The following is a 19118-nucleotide window of genomic DNA, read 5'->3' on the forward strand; positions in this document are numbered from 1 at the left end:
TGCTGGTACGAGTGTGCCAGGCGTTGGAGTTCGCGCGACTTGGTGGCGTAACCAAGATATATGAGCGCTTTTCCCCAAAAAAGTGTTAAGGAATTATGCTTCGCAGAGTAAATGAGATGTGTCTGCGCCGAGACATAGATCACGGGAACGCTATCCATTCTCACCACCGTGGAAATAAATACGATCTTCTTGGCGAAAGAGACTGCTGAGCAACGCGTTGGAGAAAGAAGAAGAAGAGAAGGAATAGGTATGAGAGGGTGAGAGGAAAAGGTGACGGCAGTAGGAACGGAAGAAGAAGATGCTGAGAAGTGAGGGTCGGAAAGAGATAGGAAAATCGTCTCCTAGCGGCCCGCATCCCGCAGCACATCTTTCTACCCGACACACGGGGGATCCAACGTAGCCATTTCTCTGGCCTGTTATACGCCGCCTATATACGTATCTACTACCCCCGGTAGGTACCTACAGCCAGCAAATAAATTGATCCATTACTCAACCGAGCAGTCATCTTCCTTCCTTTGCTTCTGTTCACTCGCCTCACCCGCTGCCGCGTCCTTCCGCGAGCCTTTTTCCTTCAGACTTTTCCGGGAATGCTGCCAGAGATTCGGTAAAGCCCCTTTCACGCCCTGTTGCAGAGACGATGATACGCTGCGATTTACTCAGCCGAGTTCGTCTACCTAGCTACCGGGAAACCGAGAAATTGATGGCACTTCGAAGGGATTCGCTGCATCCTACCGTATAAGTATGCCGAAAGTGTCTGCACTTGACTTCTTGACAGTCGATGCTTGCCTTTCGGTTCATAGAAGACATCCATTTTCTATTTTGAGCAACATCACAATAATGCGTCCAACGATAAATATGTAGGTATATTCCATATTAGTCAATATCAATTTCATATCTATTCAAGTTAAGATAATCCATGTATTAGATATCAGCTTTTTAAGCAAACTTAAAAATGAACAAAATACGATATGTTTCACACACACACAGGAACTGTTAACTTATTTTAACAATTATGTACTCTTTAATATCAATAATAATATAAAACAATAATTTGTATCATAATTAATTATTTCCGAACAATTTACTAATTTTCGATATACGAAGATTCTATGTTATTTCAAATTATCTTTAATCAAATATTATTCAAGTAAAGTTATTACATTGATCAAAAACATAAAATAAATTTTGTCCTTCGCGAAAATCGATTTATTACTCAACTAAGTAGTTATTTTACTTTCTTGGTATTGCTCGACCACTTTACTGCTTTCAAGGTTGTACTACTACGGATCATTCTCCTTCAGACTTCCTTGGGAATTCTGCCAGAGATTTGGTAAAGCTCTTTTCACGCCCTGTTGCAGCGATGGTGATATGTATTTCGCGATCTCTCACTGATTTACTCGGCCATGTCTGCTTCCTTTATTGCAGCTGAAAGCGTTTACTATATGTATACTGTTGATCTAAATATGTAATAAATATTCTCTTTCCATTTGTTGTATATTGAATTTTTTTAATCATTCAAAAGAAATGGAAGGAACTTTAATAGGGGTATATGACACTATTATACAAATAGTAGGAAAATGAAAATAATATTATGTTTCCAAATGTATAAACTCTATTCCTAATCAGTTTTCAAATATTTAACAGAAGATTCAATAAAATATTTTTTGGCAGAAACAAAAAAAAAAGTTATGAAGCATTTCTAAAAAATATGAACGCGTTAAAACTGATGATTACTCAAAACTGATAAATAATTCTGTCAAATCTTACAAAAAAATTAGTGTACTCAACGACTAGGCCATTGAGAACTACAGTCAGATTTAATTATTCTACTAAATTTTAACATAATATTAATCTAGCAATCATTATTCTATCAAATTTTATGTTTAACAATTTTTACTTGGAACTGTAAGTTATTTAATTTGTAGGTAGACGAATGCTTTGTGTATGATTGTTCCAATGTTATGATGTAAGTCATTGAATTTTATGAACGATTTCTCTTTTATAATAATTGCATATTCCTATGGAGTATTTCCTTATTCTACATTAATAAAATTAATGAAAATCTATTTTCTTATGTAGATACTTTTTATTGACATTTTGTATACGGATTTTTTTTTTATTTATATGCGTAGATCTAATTACGAGTACGATAATTAGGTAGACAAATTATAGATAATTAGATTTTTTTTTCAAAACTGATGAAACTCATGAAGCAATCTAATCAAAGCTTGCGTCATTTGCCCCTTATACAAAAATTATGTCAACTTTACGTCCACTCTAATATAGTTTGCCTTATGTTACTTTATGTTATTTATAACGGTGGTAATAAACATAGCTATAGCATCGAAAACAAAGATAATAACCATTATCAAGTAATAATATACGAAACATAAATTAAGCCTCTTGAGTTTTATTTAAAATCATGTACAAAGAGAGAAGTAAGGAACAATCTAAAGATGAACAGTTTGTCGTGTAAGTACGTGTCAAAGATTCAGGAGGCACTGAAAATAGTTGATTTTTGTGCCGTAATGAAGGTTATAAAAGGAATCGTTAGTCGTTACGAGTTCCGCTTCTTCGCACGTTTTTCTTTGTAGCGTCTGTTTCCAGCTATCATTGCAACTTCGTCAATGTCTTCAAATGCACCGTGTTTTATTATCTACAATATATGTATTTTTCAGTCCTGTGCATCAACATCCGGATCATGTTTTAATGACTATTTCGCGTGTGTAAATTGGTATAATTCAGTTTCGCTACATGATTTTCCTTGTGCTGAAATGACTTACTGCTCTCATTGTTAGATACCTCCATCCGCGTTGGTTAATTAAACAAGAGATTAATTAACGCGCCTGAGATTTCCTGTTTTATACAATTACGAATTTGTACAGTACCAAGCTGAAACTCATTACCTCTTCTATAACATGCTCCCAACACTGTTATTAGAAATATAATAACATAGTACAAATATAATAAAAAAGTACAGACTTTTGTTAAAAGAAAATTTGATTAAACGAAAATATTCCTAATAAAATAATTATTTATAGTGATTTATTGGTTTTTGTTCTTGCAATACTGTTTTTATGATATGTAGTATGATACATTGTGTACGATTTTATGGTTATGCCATTTCTTATAATATGATTTTATCTCATTGAATATAATTTTCTTCGTATCCTTTACTCTTACTTTAGAGTTTCACAAAGAGCACAAATGTATATTTGCATATTGATTTATATATTCAAATATCAAGTAGATTTAATTATTTCCTCGCGAAACCAATTATCAGTATTTTTTGTTTTTCTGGAATTCCACAATGTCATATTGTGTATACTCGGTTTGGAATAATTTAATAATAAGTAGAAAGCGAATGATGTAGAATAATAATTTTTGCGTCAATTCGTGTGTAAAATTACTTTTTTTTGTCGAGCACTATCGAACGATTAAACCTGTAGTTGTTTGCATATCCGGTTTATGTTTCAATCTGGTTCCATCAATATGAATAAACACCCGTATGTGAGGTAGCTTGCTGCTGCATTAATATGTATTGGCAATAAATCGATATCGATAATTAAAATCTGTGCCTGCCATAAGGCCTTTGGACGTGAGCGCGTTTATATAAAAGTTCAATTTGTTATATGTAACTGTGCGAGATGACTATAAATATTGCGTTACCCTTTTTAACTGAGGCCGTAAATCCGCGTGATTTATATCCAAACCGTCTGTAAGTGTGTGAAGGGGTCGAGATTCTGTGTATCGTTGCATTGTGTCGCAAAATTTTCATATTTCTTCCTGCTAGACAAAAGCCAGTTCCGTTTTCCGTTTAATTTACGTAATCGATGATGACGAACGTCCAGATACATTTACCACTGCAATAAATATTGAGAAATATAATTAAGACATTCGTGCATTAATTCATATGTTATTGTGCTTTCATATGTTCTAAATTGAAAAATAATTACATTCAAATGACTTGTATAACCTAAAAATCGACGTAGAAAAAGATTTACGGACGTAGCATCAATTAAATCAGGATCAGAATTAGGAAGTGTTAACTGTTTAATTTAATTACTTTTGTTCTTTTTGATCTCTTTTGTTAAAAACTTTAACTCTTACTTTAACGATGATGCCGTTTTTTTTTTTCGATACGAACTACAAATAAATGAATAAGGAACGAAAAATTCGATTAATTCGTTTAAAAACTAAATCCTGAAAATCTTTTACAAGTTTGTGACCGATTTTATTCCACCTTATTGATCTTTTAAAAATATTCAATGCTAATTAATATGACAGGATGATTATTGGTCTGGCAGAGTAGTGAAAACAATTCCGGACCACAGTGAGTGCGTCGCGCATCTGGAATGAATTTTTCGCAGGACAACGCGGCTGGATATCGTTGGAGGTTGGCTTAGCACGAGCCGAAAAAATATTTTCGCAGGCAGATGCGTACGGGCGGCGTTGTAACGGGGCCAACGAGTTTGAACATCAGTCACGAAAAAGAGAGATTAAAAAAAAGAGGTAGGAGAACGCCAAAAAAGTCCGGGAGATGGGTTGTCCGAATGAGTGGGTTGAGTGAGTGAATGACAGATAGACAGCAACCAGACAGGAGACTGACAGCACGGCGGCGGGCTGACAGCTTGCCACTCTGCCGGGCGTTCGCAACATCGAGTATTACCGACTACCGTACGTGTTGATCCTTGTCCCATTCATCGACAAAAAGCGAACGAACCCCCGATTTTGTTCTATCTCAACTGACAGGATCGATGATCATTTTTGAAAGAACAAGAGTCACTGGTCCTTACCCTTTCACTTTAGTTTTATCAATAATAGTCGCTCTAGCCAATTTTCTTTTCTTTCTTCTTTCCACTTTCTCTGTTTCCTTTCTTTCTTCTTTTTTTATGTCAGCCTTTGTTTACGAATTTTTAAAAATATCTATCATTCTAATGTTTGTTTCCAGTGACATTTCACCGTTTATGTGTTATAAGCGATTTATATATATACATATCTGTTTGAAACAAAATTGATTGTATCGTCCTCCAAATAAAATATCGTCTTATTTTTGTTGAGTAGTGATGCATAATTGATCAAATTCTAAAAAACAAATTGAAATTATAAATGCTAACCTTTTCGTTTTCAGAATCAAAATTTACTTACATCGTCAAAAATATTGAGATTTGTACACTAATTTTAATCGTCTTAAAATGGAAGTCGTTTCATAGTTTCATAATTTTGTAAATTACAAGAGAAGTATATTTAACATTAAAATGACGCAAATATGTGAATAATATAAGTATCTTTCCTAAATTCATGGAAAACAAGAGTGACACCGAATTTAATACTTTCCCCAAAATGCATAATTAAAATTAGCTAATTACCCAGTTATATGTGAATATCATCAGAGTATTGTGTATGATTTTGCTATTCGTCGTTACAAACACTTTAAAAAAGTAATATTTTTGTTTGAGTTTTTATTTACTTACGTTACCGAATTTAATACTTCAAGATATTTAATAATTGAAGGATAATTCTCTTATTTGTAAAAAAAAAAAAAAAAAAAAAACAGCCAAAAGAATAAAGTTAAGTTTTCAAATTCTACCTATTGGATTCGAAGCATTATAGTCTACGAGACAAGCGGTAAAAGTTCTTGACGCAATCGTACGAAATGAATTACCGGATTCTTAGGGAGGCGTCATTGTTCAGAATAGGAGCGGCAGTTCCAAGAAAGTACGAATTACTGTCAAAAGTAAACCAAAGTAGGGTATACTTATGACTACAAATTAAGTATAATTCCGGCGGCCGTAATAACGTAACAACGGACCGCTACATAATTATTCTACGTAATCACCAGGACCTTGAAGCACTGTACTGCCTTTTAAAATTGCACTTAAATTACAGTCATACAATATTTGAGGAATATCATTCACGTGTATGGCGCTGAATAAACTCTTAGGCAAGAGGTGTTCGGGATATCGATGAAAACGTAATATGTATTGAACAGTTAAAAATTAAATGCGAAGTATTTAAATATTTGCAAAATGAATTCGGATTACTACATTTTGTATAATTCTTGCAATTTTCTGTACTTACGAATAATATAATCTGTATTATAAGCAAGCCGTTTGTAAGTTACAAATATTATTCCTTTCTTTTTGAATTGTATAGATAAGTTGTGAGTAATCTCATGTCATTGCAAATTAACATTACGAAAAATTTCTGAGATTACTCGTGATATCTGCTAATGTCATTAAAAAAGAAGATTTCATAATTCCACAAATTTAACGGAGTAGAATGTTTGCGCAAACTTTTTTAGTGACCCTGACGGAAGTTCCCTTAATGACGGGAATGAGAATAATTAATCAATGTTCACTAAAAAGTTATATAATTACGTACGTGGGCAAAGCGTCACACGATTTAATCAGTCCGTGATCACGCTTGTTAGAATTACAAGGAAACGGAAGTACAAAAAACTCGCATATTATAGAGATAAACATGCAGGCCATACGAAACGATACCATCTTTTCTTCCACTCGTGTTTTGGTTTTCGTTAAAAATAGATTTATACTTTCTTTTAGGTATTATGCGAGATTACTATTAGATATCGTAATTTACTCAGTTATTTTCTACTTTATGTAGTTATGTATTTTAGTATGATAAATATCCTTTCGATCTTTATGTAGATAAAGCAAATTTAATACTCATCACGTTCATTAAAAAAAAAAGAAACTAAAAAATAGTTCATCTTATATTAATTAAAGTGTTAAACACGAACATATGATATATACTTAAAGTCATAATTTAGTTGGATAAACCAGAAGATACACGATTTAGTATAATTTTATATTACACAAGTTATCTATTGCCATTTTGGCGTGAGTAAAATATTGTAATTAGTTTACAATGATTTGTTTGCATTATTAACATTTTTTATCTTTAAATAATTTTATAGGAGAAGAAAACGATGTGTTTATTCTAATTTTTTACCAAGTTCTATTATAAAGTAACAAACATATTATTTGCAAGTTACTCCTTGTTGAATTTTTCTGAAATTTTATACAAGATTTATATATGCGGAATAATATAAATGTATATATATATATGATACAATGTATCAGTGGCGAAAGCAGAAAGTTTTTTTCCGTTAACGGTAGGACTTCAATCTTATCTTATATAAAATAAACGAACGGAGATGACGTATTTCCAATTCGTAGAACATATTCGAGAGCAATAATTCAAATTGAAAAAAGGTCGAGCGTTATGTAGATTGATCGTCAGCTCGGAAAGCAAGGAAATGAGAGTGCAAAGGAAGCAGAAAAATAAACGCAGGAGCGTACAGGTAACAAGAGGCAAAGTGGCCGTCTCCCCACTAGCGAGGTTCCCTCCTTACCCCTAACGTGCACGTTTCTTCCTTCTTCTCCTCTCTTCACTGGGCAGGTGAGCAGCGAGTCCGTGGTGCGGGTTACCATTATGTCTACAACCTTGAATTAAAATGCCGTATAATGACACAGCTAGGCAGCCTGTATAATTTATGTCCATAAAAATAAAATCATAATTACAGAGGCGCGGACTGCGAAAAGACGGTAATAATATGGCTGCCCGCTGTGCTTGTTGCGTGTTCAGCGCGTGTATATCGTGTTCGTCGTTGATGCTTCGCTGTTGTTGTTATTGTTATTGTTGCCGTTATCCTCCTGATGTCACATAGTGGCAGTGCCGCGTTGTATCATATACAACAATGTGCGTTCTACGATTAAACATACAACATAAAATTTCATAGATTCTGCGTGATCGATAAAATAAACCTGAACTTTTTAAATACACGATTACAATAGAATAGAAAACGATTAAGTGATGACGAATATGTAAGAAAGATAAATTAAGCAAAATTATAAACTTTCTCATTTCATTACCTACGATAAATTTCGAAGAAATAATGTAACATTTAATTGTAATCGTATATCATACAGTACCTGATCCAATCTTATGACTATACATGTGTTGGAATAAAAAAACGTCGAAAGAAAGATGCAAAAGGAAATAGGAATAAGAAAGACGATTGCTCGTCAGCTTAACGTCAAGATCTTAAACTCTGTGCTGAACGACTGCCGAGTACGGAAAATTAATAAATGTGCCAGAAAAATTAATGGTGCCGAAAACTCCGCTTCGACGACATTAATCTTACGTGGCAAAGTGGCAACGGGTTTTCCAAGACGCGCGCAGAAAGAAATCGTTTCAGCTCCGTTTCTCACCGTCCGTTCGTAGTGCAAATCGTCATGAGACTCTGAAACGCGAACGGAAAGGCGATGTGAGATCGCGTTGATGAATGCCCCCATTACACGAACACCGCTAGTTACTCCTCGGAGATAAACCGCCTTCATTACTCACTTTCTGGCGTGACCTTATTCCCCCCTACGGCCTCGCACTCTCTCTCTTTCTGTCTACACCCCTCTTGCCTCCCGCCCCTCTTCCTTCACCCTCTCCTTTTCTCTCTTATAGCTATTAAGTTAATGCGAATTAATAACAGTGGCTTTTTCTAGTCAACAGCCGCTTTCTTGCAGCAATACAGGTATTTTAGTGGATAATAAATTTTGACCTCGGGGAATATATTATAACTGCGGTTTGAAAGCGTACACATCAAGGGGTGGCACACTCTTAACAGATTGGATCGTTTGTCTTCAGACTCGAAACTGCATTATGTTAGATACGTAGGTATTAATGCGACAATGCAATTATCAGTGTTAGATAGAGTCGACCCACTTGTTTTTTACTTCGTCATGGTTCTGCTATAATTTTCATTTCTAATTTATGGGTTGATTATTGAGAAACGGAAAGTTTATTAGTATTCGTTAACGAGAGGTGTGTATGCCAATAAATTTCAAAACAATCGCGAAACAATCATTCGACTTTCTTGTCAGGCAATAAAATTACAATAGTTTCTTACCTGAGAGATTGTATATCTTTTTATCATAAAAGTAGGAAATATTCGTAAGTGGAACAAGATCATAAATAGATATTTTTTGCATTTTTCTTTAGCTATCATATCCTTTTGCAATATCTTTTAAAATACATATTTCTAAATGTAGATACCTATCCTATATCTTTATATATATACATACATACATATACATGATCAACTGAAAATACTGTATAATTATCGTTCATTATCAATGATCAAGTGAGAATAGAATATTTTCTATATTGATATTTTTTTGAAGGCATGTAAAAATGAAACTATTGCTAACAAAGGTAATTCAACATTATTCATATCGTACTTTCTAAATTCGTGAGCATTTGTCAATATCGTTCAAATAAATATCAGGCAATTACACTTAATGGGTCACGGTACGCGTTCAATGAAACCAGTACAAGCTTAATTGGATATTAAATTAATGACCACTACGTGTGAATCAAACAAAATACTGTAAATCCGGTTAGGAGGGAAATTGTAATTTATGTTTCGCTAGACGGTGGTGTGTTCCATGATAAATGACAGTATATTTTTAATGCCCCACTGACATGTACACTTTGAAATACGTATAATTTAATACGTATATATTAATTTCTTTTGTATTAAAACAGTGAAGACCGAAACTATAATTTATCGATATAATGTATATTATTAATATCTCATTGATTTATTACTAATGAGCACCTGCCTTATATCACAATCGGAGATTTTGATTTGGAATCTATTGGTGCTTTGATAAATAGCGTATTGATTAATAAAGGGATATGGCTGAAATTAATTATTAATATGTAAATAAAATAACGAAATTTTAAAGCACGACTTTAATGGTATACAAGAGAATTTTCTCCGTTCTTTTCCCTTTTTAGATGCTAGATATGTATCAATTACGTCCTTTGGTATTTAAATTGTTTTTCATATGCAAATTTAATTCAATAAATTTTCATAATTATCGTTGGTGTAATTAATAACAGAAAATTGTTTATAATTCGTGTAGTCAGATAGAGTGGTAATCAAAATCTAGAAAACATACGCAGTAGTATTTAATATACAGAGTACATAAATTGAAAATATTCATTTCCAATGACCTGTTAGCGCTTCTACTCCAAAAAGTAAGTCAAAATATTTTGTGTACCTACATCGATCTTTGCTTTTACAATTAAATTTATTTCCACTAGAAATAAGAAATTCATGTATAAAAAATAATTATTTAGGAGTTTCGTCTTCGTCGCCTCTTGCCGATTTCGATACCCCTGAAATAAGTTGTCAAGATCATCATTTTGAACAATTTTTTCTTGTACAAATAACCGCCGCTTGAGCTTAGTTTCCAAAATATATTCGCAAAAACTTCAATTGAATGTAGATTACGATTACATTTCATAAGTGACCGTATTTTAATATCATGTAAATAACAAAGAAAAACCAATGGGTTATGACTTAGGGTAAAATAGTGTAAAATAATTTCCTATGAATCGATTGATATGTGGTATGTTGCATTTTATTCTGATCTTCAATTCCTCAAAAATATACAAATATATCTACCGTCACTCAAAAATAGTTTACAGGACAAAAATTTATAAATTAAATCGTTAAATAATAGCATGTAATATCAAACACAAATTGTTTTATAACATGAAAAGCAAAGCTGAGCGGTTGTTACAAAAAAAAATTGTTCAGAATGATGACCTTGACAATATATTTCAAGAATACCCAAGTAAGTAAGGAGACTGAATTTCTAAATAATTACGAAAATAATTTCCGTTGTGCAAAAAGAATGCAATCAATCTCTGCAGTAAAAGAATAGCTGTATAAATGTTCATAATGCTGGAATTTGTCAATGTGATTGAGTTGAACAGTAATCATACAATAAAATATTTTGATCACTTTGTGGACCATAAATAATAATTATTGTTATGGTTTACTGCCGTACGATATATTCAATATTTACATTTTTTGTTTCACTCTGAATATTAATCTATAAAAATTGAGCAGACGTATCCGTTTGTTAGTTTGATCCACACCGGAATCTAGAATCTCTCACCTTCAATCTAGTTAAAGTATCGTGGAGAAATCGTCCTCTTTTATGGAAAATGGATCCTCCGAAAGAAATCTATTTATGTCTGTATAGAAGTAAAAAGAACAAAGAGTCTTGCAGCATTTAGACCATTACATTCAATGAAGATAAAATCACGGAGCGTCGTTTCTCCATAACGTTGTATTAAGAGTAACATGCGTGCGTGTCGTCGCAACGTGTCTACGGAATATGCAAGAATATTTAACACGGTACGCTGCAACGGCATGCCCGCAGAAAGAATATTTAACACGGCATGCATACCCGTCTATCTTCATACGTCGTAGGTTACACAGTTACATTAGTAGGAATGTCACGATAACGAACGCGCCGGTACACTGTCAGCAGAGACGTCTTCCTGTTTCTGGGGGTGCAGCGCAAATTCTCCAGGCACGTTGGTCTCCTTTCGCCCTACGCCACTGGCTATATCCGATATTCCAGGCACGGCCGCGAAAAACAAAACACAGGGGAATACGTTTCCCGCATATGCGTCTCGCGTGTACTCGCTGGATTCATTTTGGCCGGGACATTCCGCTGTCAGCACGGCGTTATCGCGCATCGCCGAGCAGTAAAACGTTTCGGCTGTGCGCCGATAAACCATGAATCCGCAATTTACAGGAAACGTGAGTGATTCGTTTGTGCGCCCGCACGTACCGCTAGATCTACATAACGCGTAGAAACGCGTCAAGTTTATACCTTTTTTCTTTCTATCATCCTTTTTTCATAGTACCTTCTCCGATGTAACAATTAAGACCCGTTTACCCTGCCTGAACTTTCGGCAATATCACTTTCAACGCACGCCTGCCTATGTAATAAACCTGAAATGTTTTGCAGTACGCAACAATTGTTAACGGCAAACATAAATTTCGATGGTAATCTCGTGCAATGGTAAATATGCTTTTAGTGTCCACACTGGAACATATATTTCGTTAACAGTTTATAGAGATTGATTCTTATAATTTTATACCTATCTTACTTTGCGTTGCCTGTTATTTTCAATGTAATATTTGAACAGTAATTACGCGTACTTGATACTTTAGAAATAGTACTTTTTAAAATAAGCTATGTAATTGATGAAATGAATTCATAAAATGTTTCGATTTCAGTCAAATGAAGAAAATAAAAAATTACATACTCGTATGTCTAGAATATTCAAAATTGATATTTAAAGATAATATGTAACTGTACTTTCCAAATTAAAGAAATACAGTTTCCGTTCAGTTATTGCCAATAATCGTAAACGATGTATTTACTTTCAATAAAACACGATATACAGTTGCTTTTTATTGCATGTCGATTATTACATAGAATATATGAAATGACACAAGTATTATCGATTAAATACTGATATCGAAATCGCGATACTATATCAGTGAAACAAAATTTATATTACAAATATATACTTAAATGAAATAAATCGCAGTTTTTTGCTATTTAGAAAAACAAAATGGGAGCTCTGGTTATTTATAAAATTCTAGATTATGGATATGATTCACAATTTTATAGAAACATCACGCAAGTGTCATACGGATCTATTAGTAGGTGATTACAAACTATCAAATATTACGAAAATAAATGTTCCACGAATGGCGCAGTATCAAGAATATAAAACCTGTTGTACGTTGGAATTATTTATTCACCTTTTTCACAATCGTTGCGTAATACGAATATTTTTAAATACCTATACCGTAAACAGGTGTTTTCGATTAGCACTAAAATCACATCAATTGCATACAATTTGAAATTAATGGACGTTTAATCAAAGGATTCATCGAAATCGTGTATTCTTCAGCACATAAATTACTTGATTCTTCGTTTACATAATTCCTTATATATAACATAATTTCTTATATATTATCTGCAAGATAATGATTAACGATATATAAAAAATATATGAAAGTTTAGGCTTTCAGAGTTAACGTTTTTCTTTTAGACTTAAAGTATCGATGCAAAGTTACGACGGATGACATTCAAGTTCGAATTTCTGATTGTGCATCGGTCATGAATACGGATAGAACGAGTGACTATTTGAAATGAAATAAACTAACCGTCGTTTTCCTGACGACAGGCGATACGTCACTGTGACCAATTCACAATAGGGCATTACACCCCGAGACCAGGACAATAGTTATCTCCGGACTGTATGAACGTGTACGTGGTTATTATTCGCACGCGCACACGTGTCACTGCCGACGGCGACAAGTAGCGCCATTGGTGCTGGTTGAAACGCAGCCCCGTAAACGCGAGTTTCGAGTAGCCGTTGCGGAAGCACCGCGACACACGGCGCTTCACTCAATTACCTTGCCACTTAATGCACTCGCGCAGTGATTCACGAGCGAACCCTCGTCTTCCGTGATGGCTTAGAACGCTTTATGTTACGCATACATGTGCGTTTGTCCAATACTACTTTTTGAATAGAATTTTTCATATGTCATTTTTATGTTTCGTTTAATTTAGTTCGTTAATTACTATCGCCTTAATTAATACCGCTATCGATGTATTATAAATATTGACTGAAAGAAAATGTGTGGAAGTATGAAGTGTAATGCAATTGTTCGCAATGGCAAATAAAATTTAAATCAATAAGCAAAAATTACAAACGCTACTCTCGTAACACTGGAACCCTATTTAAATTTAATTTTGTTTTAAATAACGGCCGGAAGATTGTTAAGCGGTCATGTCGTACTACGTTCTTCGTTGAGTAAAATTCAGTTTCTGTTCAGTGAATTTCATTTCGGTATCACGGTATATCTCTGTGAATTACAACGAAGGGGACAAATATTCATTGGCTGTCATAATGTTCGATGAACATCCGTTGCGTGTAATGGATAACGATCTTTAACGCAACGTTTCGTTGCGTTAACATATTCGCAGTTATGTTACCTATGTCCATAGGGCTTTGGCTGCATCACTTCTCATTTCTCATGCGATGCCTAATACACGATCACTATCAATATCAAATAATCGAAGTTTTGAAATTTGATTCTATTTCGCTATTTCGCTCACTACCTTAACTATTTGCTTGATGATTCTATTCGATGCATAAGATAAGTTTGAGATCATGTGTAATATGACATTCAAGGTTACCTGTTACCAGTTCTTTTACCTCTACACGTTCGATATGTCTTGTAAAATATTCATATTTTACTATGAAGCAATCTTATACGTTTATGTACTTATAATTAATCATAATGACAATGGACTATTTACAAATTGTACGTTGTAATTTTGTAGCCGGTATAGATTGGAGTCACTACTTTTATCGAGATTATAAAGACTTTCTTTTACGAAAATTATTTCTTGTATGAATAGCCAATTTTAATATTTTCGATTAAATGCAACATGAAGTTTCGTGGCAAATATTAATTTTTGTGTAAGTATTTGAAATAAGTTTTCATTTTAAATATAAGAGATACGAAGTCCAACTAAATAACAAATAAAACGGTTTCATTATGTCGTAATTGTTAAAGCTCCGTAAGAAGTTATATGATAATTACATACATAAAACATATATGCAAATAATTCTATTAACATGAATGTAATTTTTATTAATGATATTCAAACTTCTTTGTAAAATGTGGTATCCAAAGTGGGCTACATATGTATGTACGTCTATATATAATATAAATATGTACGTTCAAATACTTGTATGTATACGTATATGTAAATTGTGTATACATTGTATCTATTGTATATTGTTAGATATAAATTATGTTTTGTAAATTATTTTTTAAAATACTTGTCAATTAATGTTTTTGTACACCAATAACACCATTGTAATGTCTTTTAGAGATATAACATTTATACAAAATGGCATTTTTATATCAAGCAAACAGGGGTAAAAAATATTACTCCTTGCAAAATTCTCTTAGTTCTGAGGGATGAGATGAAAATAAATTCACTGTAGAGAAAAAAAGAACGTTTGATAAAATAATCGTTGCGCACGTATCTGGGAACGTGTAAGTTTCGCTACTATGCGGCTGGTAAGGAAGAAAGGTCATAAAAGACTTATCGCCCAATTCAGCGTAATCACTTTCCCGGCGGGGTTGGAAGTGCGCTGAGGCCGTTTGCTGCAAAGTTTTGGGGTGGACGGGAAAGTAAATCAAACTAGAATTACCGGCTGCTTAGCATACGGACCGAAGTCTCGTACGAACAAGATGGGGAGAGGGTACAGTCGACGACGACCGTGGAAGGCAACCAGAAATAATATCGCCATGAATACAAGAGTGAGCGCCATTACACGTAATTGTGATCTATAGGTGTCATATATTACGGCGTCGACGACGTATAAAGGGCGTTCAGGCTTGCACGCGTAAATCCTCGTCCTCTCCCTACCGTCATTTTCCCCTTCGGCTTGTACCCCTCGCGCATGGCCCCTCCACCTAACCTCGTTCACCCCACTCCCAGATCATCACCGGTGAAATATTCACGTATATAATCAGCCCATATACGATAAAGTAACCCCCGACTACTTTCATCTCTTCATGGGCTATGCTTATCGCCTGACACTAGCTTTTTAATATTTTCACGATTCGAATATGGGAAACGTAGAAACGTGGAGTCTTTGCTGTTTGATTACTAGATTCGACTTATGACATTTGCATGGATAAGTAGAATTAAGAAGCGAATTTATGCGATGATTTCCATTACTGTCACAAGCTCCTACGGCTGGATTTCTTACGTTAAAAAGTTATATGAATTGTAAATAACTTTTCTTATATGCGAAACTGTGCAGAGTTTCAACTGCGTACTTAGACTTCTTGCTTAAAAGATTTCCACGTTTCTTAAAGTATATTTCCGTTATCTAAATCTTGTAGAAAAGCAATTGCAGTTACATTGGCCATTTTGTGTAAAAGCTAGAGAAATTGCAATTTTTATCTGTGTTACGTGACATTCTCTTTCCCACTTGCTCAAAAATCACTATCGATGTTGGATATGCGTGGCAACATGGCGTGGATAGGAAATGCATAAATCACGGCAATACAATACACGCAAGAAATCAATCTTCTTTCACGGTTGATAGTTTCTTGTTGGCGTTCCGTGGCAAGAGTGTTTTCACGGTTTGAAAGTGGCGCGCGCGGGAAGATCGATTGACATCGCTCAGGGCGATGCGATGGGGCGATCGGTCGATGGCTCTACGTCGAGCCAGGACAGCTCTCTTCTGTTCTCTTTCTTTGTGGAGCCGAGAGCAATATTACATATCGCGGTGATGTATCGTCCCCAACGTTCGGGGTGCGTCATGGTACGTTACACCCGGACCGCTTGCCGCGAATAAAATCATTGTTGGTAAGTGATTAATGATTGTGTTATAAGGGGCAACCTGAATGCAGTCCCCTGTCTCGGTAATATCGTAAACTTCGCGACACTTTCATGCTGTTCTCGTGATCAATACATACCGCAGTAAACCAATCGGTAATCCATAATTTTATCGGGATGTCGGCTCGAATGATACGCCATTCAATTATGAAATAGAAATATTACCGATGATATTTTTTAAATACGCTTTCGTTTTCGTTTTATGCTAGTCACGCTTCAAAGTTATTGATCAGTTATATAACGCTATGGATATCGCAAATGTTGAGGAACTTTATAGATGTTCTACATCTGGATTCCTTGTAGAAAAAGTTACACCATTCTTACGGCCAGTCGCGAATAACTTGCGATCCTCAAGTCTGAAACGAATATATAGTTCGTATAACGGATGCCACCGAACGTTAGGACGACTATGTACGTACATATTTTGATTTCGATAACTCTGTATAACTCAATAAGAACCGCTGTTATGCGATCAATTTACCAAATGTACGACGATTCTATCAAGGGAAAGAGCATTAATGATTGAATCGTAGAAGGTTCACTGATCGTATCTCAGCAACAGCAACTCCAATCTACACAATTTATCAACACGATACCGACTCACCCCGCGCTTCTTTCAGATTGATGTTACTATAACAACACGTCAGTTATTCATTGTGCGCCCGGCAGTGCATTAATCAAGCCCTCGCTCTGACATCAAATACAAATGATATTTTATAGCGTCATAAATCTTCGCTGGCTGTCACCGTTCGTGGGCGTTTGCTACGAACACGTCTCTTGGGATGTCCCCTACTCTCCTCTCGTATCCTGCTTTGTCCTGTCGAGTCGTGGCAGCTCCAGTTAGCCGTATGACTTCTTGCTTGTCTTGGCAGTTCGATTTAGTCTAATGATTTCTCTTTCCAATTTCCTTCAACGCTATTGATTCGTGTTGTTCGTCTTATCGTCCAACGATTTACTCTCTTCTACAACGCTATAAAACGTGTTGTCAATAACTTAATCCTACTATAACATTTTATGAGCGTACATATGAAATTTTATATTGAAGAGTTACTTGCCTTTAAAAATTCACTATTTTTATCTCTCGCTAACGGAACGTTATTTGTAGCGTTATTCTAGGCTTACTTAAAGGTCTTTGTAATTTTATTAAGTGTATTATGCTTTGTGCTATACTATATGCTATATGTTAAGTATATTATACAGAGTGAGTTACTTAAGAGTTAAAGCTGAAATATTTTCGATACTATCAATTATGTCGGAAAATGTTTCAGATAAAAGTCAAATCCGAAAGACGTAAGGTACCACTTTTGTACTTTTGTACCTCGTCTTTCATGCGATAAGTTTTACAAAGTAAAAGTTAAAATTTCTACTAAACTAATAGCTTTTCGATATTAACAGATTAATAGTTTTTTTATAGATAATCTCGAGCTGCATCGATTGATGTATTACAAAAATATATGATTCTACTTTAAAAAATAAAATAGACCCTCACATGAACTTTATACGCCCACATATAGAAAAAACTAATAACATCAGAATATGTCCCCCTTCAAACCATTCAACTTTTATTTGAAACATTTTTCGATATAATTAATAGTATAGAAAATATTTCAACTCAAACTCCTAGGAGAAAGTTAAAAAAAATATAAGGTCTGTTACAATGAATAATAATATTTTATTAAATTTGAATACTCAAGTTGAAGTGCTGAAAGTAAAATTATTTATAGATTTTGTATTTTATAATTTTACGAAGATTTACATTGTGGCAAACTAAATAAATTCCTGAAATTTTAAGACGGAGAATTGTATTTATAATCTTATAATGTAGCTGAAGAGTTTTACTATAACTTAGCTTACTAATAAAAATTTACCCAACAATCTATAGATTTATAATATTTTTTATTTTACGTGTACTTAATGGTATTTTTTCAGAATGCTGTTTTCTTTACTTGCATTGCCATCTGTCGTAGGCAAGACTAAGTTTCTACTGCGGTGTCGGTAAATCCGTGACAATGCAAACTCCACCTTCCCCCCCAAAAGAAAACAAAATAGCGCAAGACGACTTTAACATTAATGCTAGTCGATTATCGTGAGTATCGTGTTTAGCTAATGATTAAACCGCGAAAGTGATAGATGGATTCTTGTCACGAGGCAGTGAATCAGGAAACAATGACCTACATGTTCAGTTAACGCTGTCGCAATCATTTTATAAAAGGAAGCTTACAATGTGTGAACATTAATTTTACGTTACACCGTGTAATCAGCACTCATATGAGAGTATCGATAGCGATTAATTACCGTGATAGTATTCGTACGGAAACGCATTTTATTCGCACCTCGCAGATGTTCCCATACACCTTTTCGTGGCTTTCTGGAATCAGCCGACGTAGGTTATTTCCCTCGACCAAAGTGGTAATTTTCAGAAAAAGTTATGGTATCGGTAAAGCAGCACCGAACGATATAACTTGCGTGTTCGAAGCGGTATAAGCAAACGAGTGAGCGTACAATTGGACAAGCACCTGGTTCGGACATCAAATGAAATAGTAGAAGCAAGGGAAGGCAGGTTCATGATGTGCTCGTGGGTGAGGAACAGAGAGATAAGGTGCCTCGGGCCGTGTCTGTCATGTCAGCCGGCGTAATAAGTTTGAAATTCACATCAAGCGATTAATAATGCTCGAGCGATTCACAAAAAGGTGCTGCATCGCCAGTAAGAGAGAAGTTGTTAAGCTAGCCCGAGGCTCCCGCGGTGGCGGCCATGTTTGCTGTCAGTAACAACTCTCC

At 34.7% G+C, this 19118-nt stretch overlaps 1 long non-coding RNA gene across 3 annotated transcripts; it reads right to left on the reverse strand.

Annotated features, from left to right (window-relative positions):
- Nucleotides 1-1309: 1309 nt before the first annotated feature.
- On the reverse strand, nucleotides 1310-13580 carry LOC105666741. 3 transcript variants are annotated; one of them, XR_007223318.1, is made up of 5 exons: nucleotides 8171-8290; nucleotides 7548-7732; nucleotides 7379-7469; nucleotides 3670-3863; nucleotides 1310-1425 (listed from the first exon to the last, which is right to left on the reverse strand). It is a non-coding gene; the product is annotated as an uncharacterized LOC105666741 (long non-coding RNA). The 3 variants fall into 3 exon arrangements; XR_002308695.2 differs by lacking the exons at nucleotides 1310-1425; nucleotides 3670-3863; nucleotides 8171-8290 and adding an exon at nucleotides 13073-13580 and having other exon boundaries at nucleotides 5726-7469; XR_002308693.2 differs by lacking the exons at nucleotides 1310-1425; nucleotides 3670-3863 and having other exon boundaries at nucleotides 5726-7469.
- Nucleotides 13581-19118: the final 5538 nt, after the last annotated feature.

This window comes from Bombus terrestris, chromosome 3 (genome assembly GCF_910591885.1).
Source record: "Bombus terrestris chromosome 3, iyBomTerr1.2, whole genome shotgun sequence".
In the NCBI taxonomy this organism is placed as follows: domain Eukaryota; kingdom Metazoa; phylum Arthropoda; class Insecta; order Hymenoptera; family Apidae; genus Bombus; species Bombus terrestris.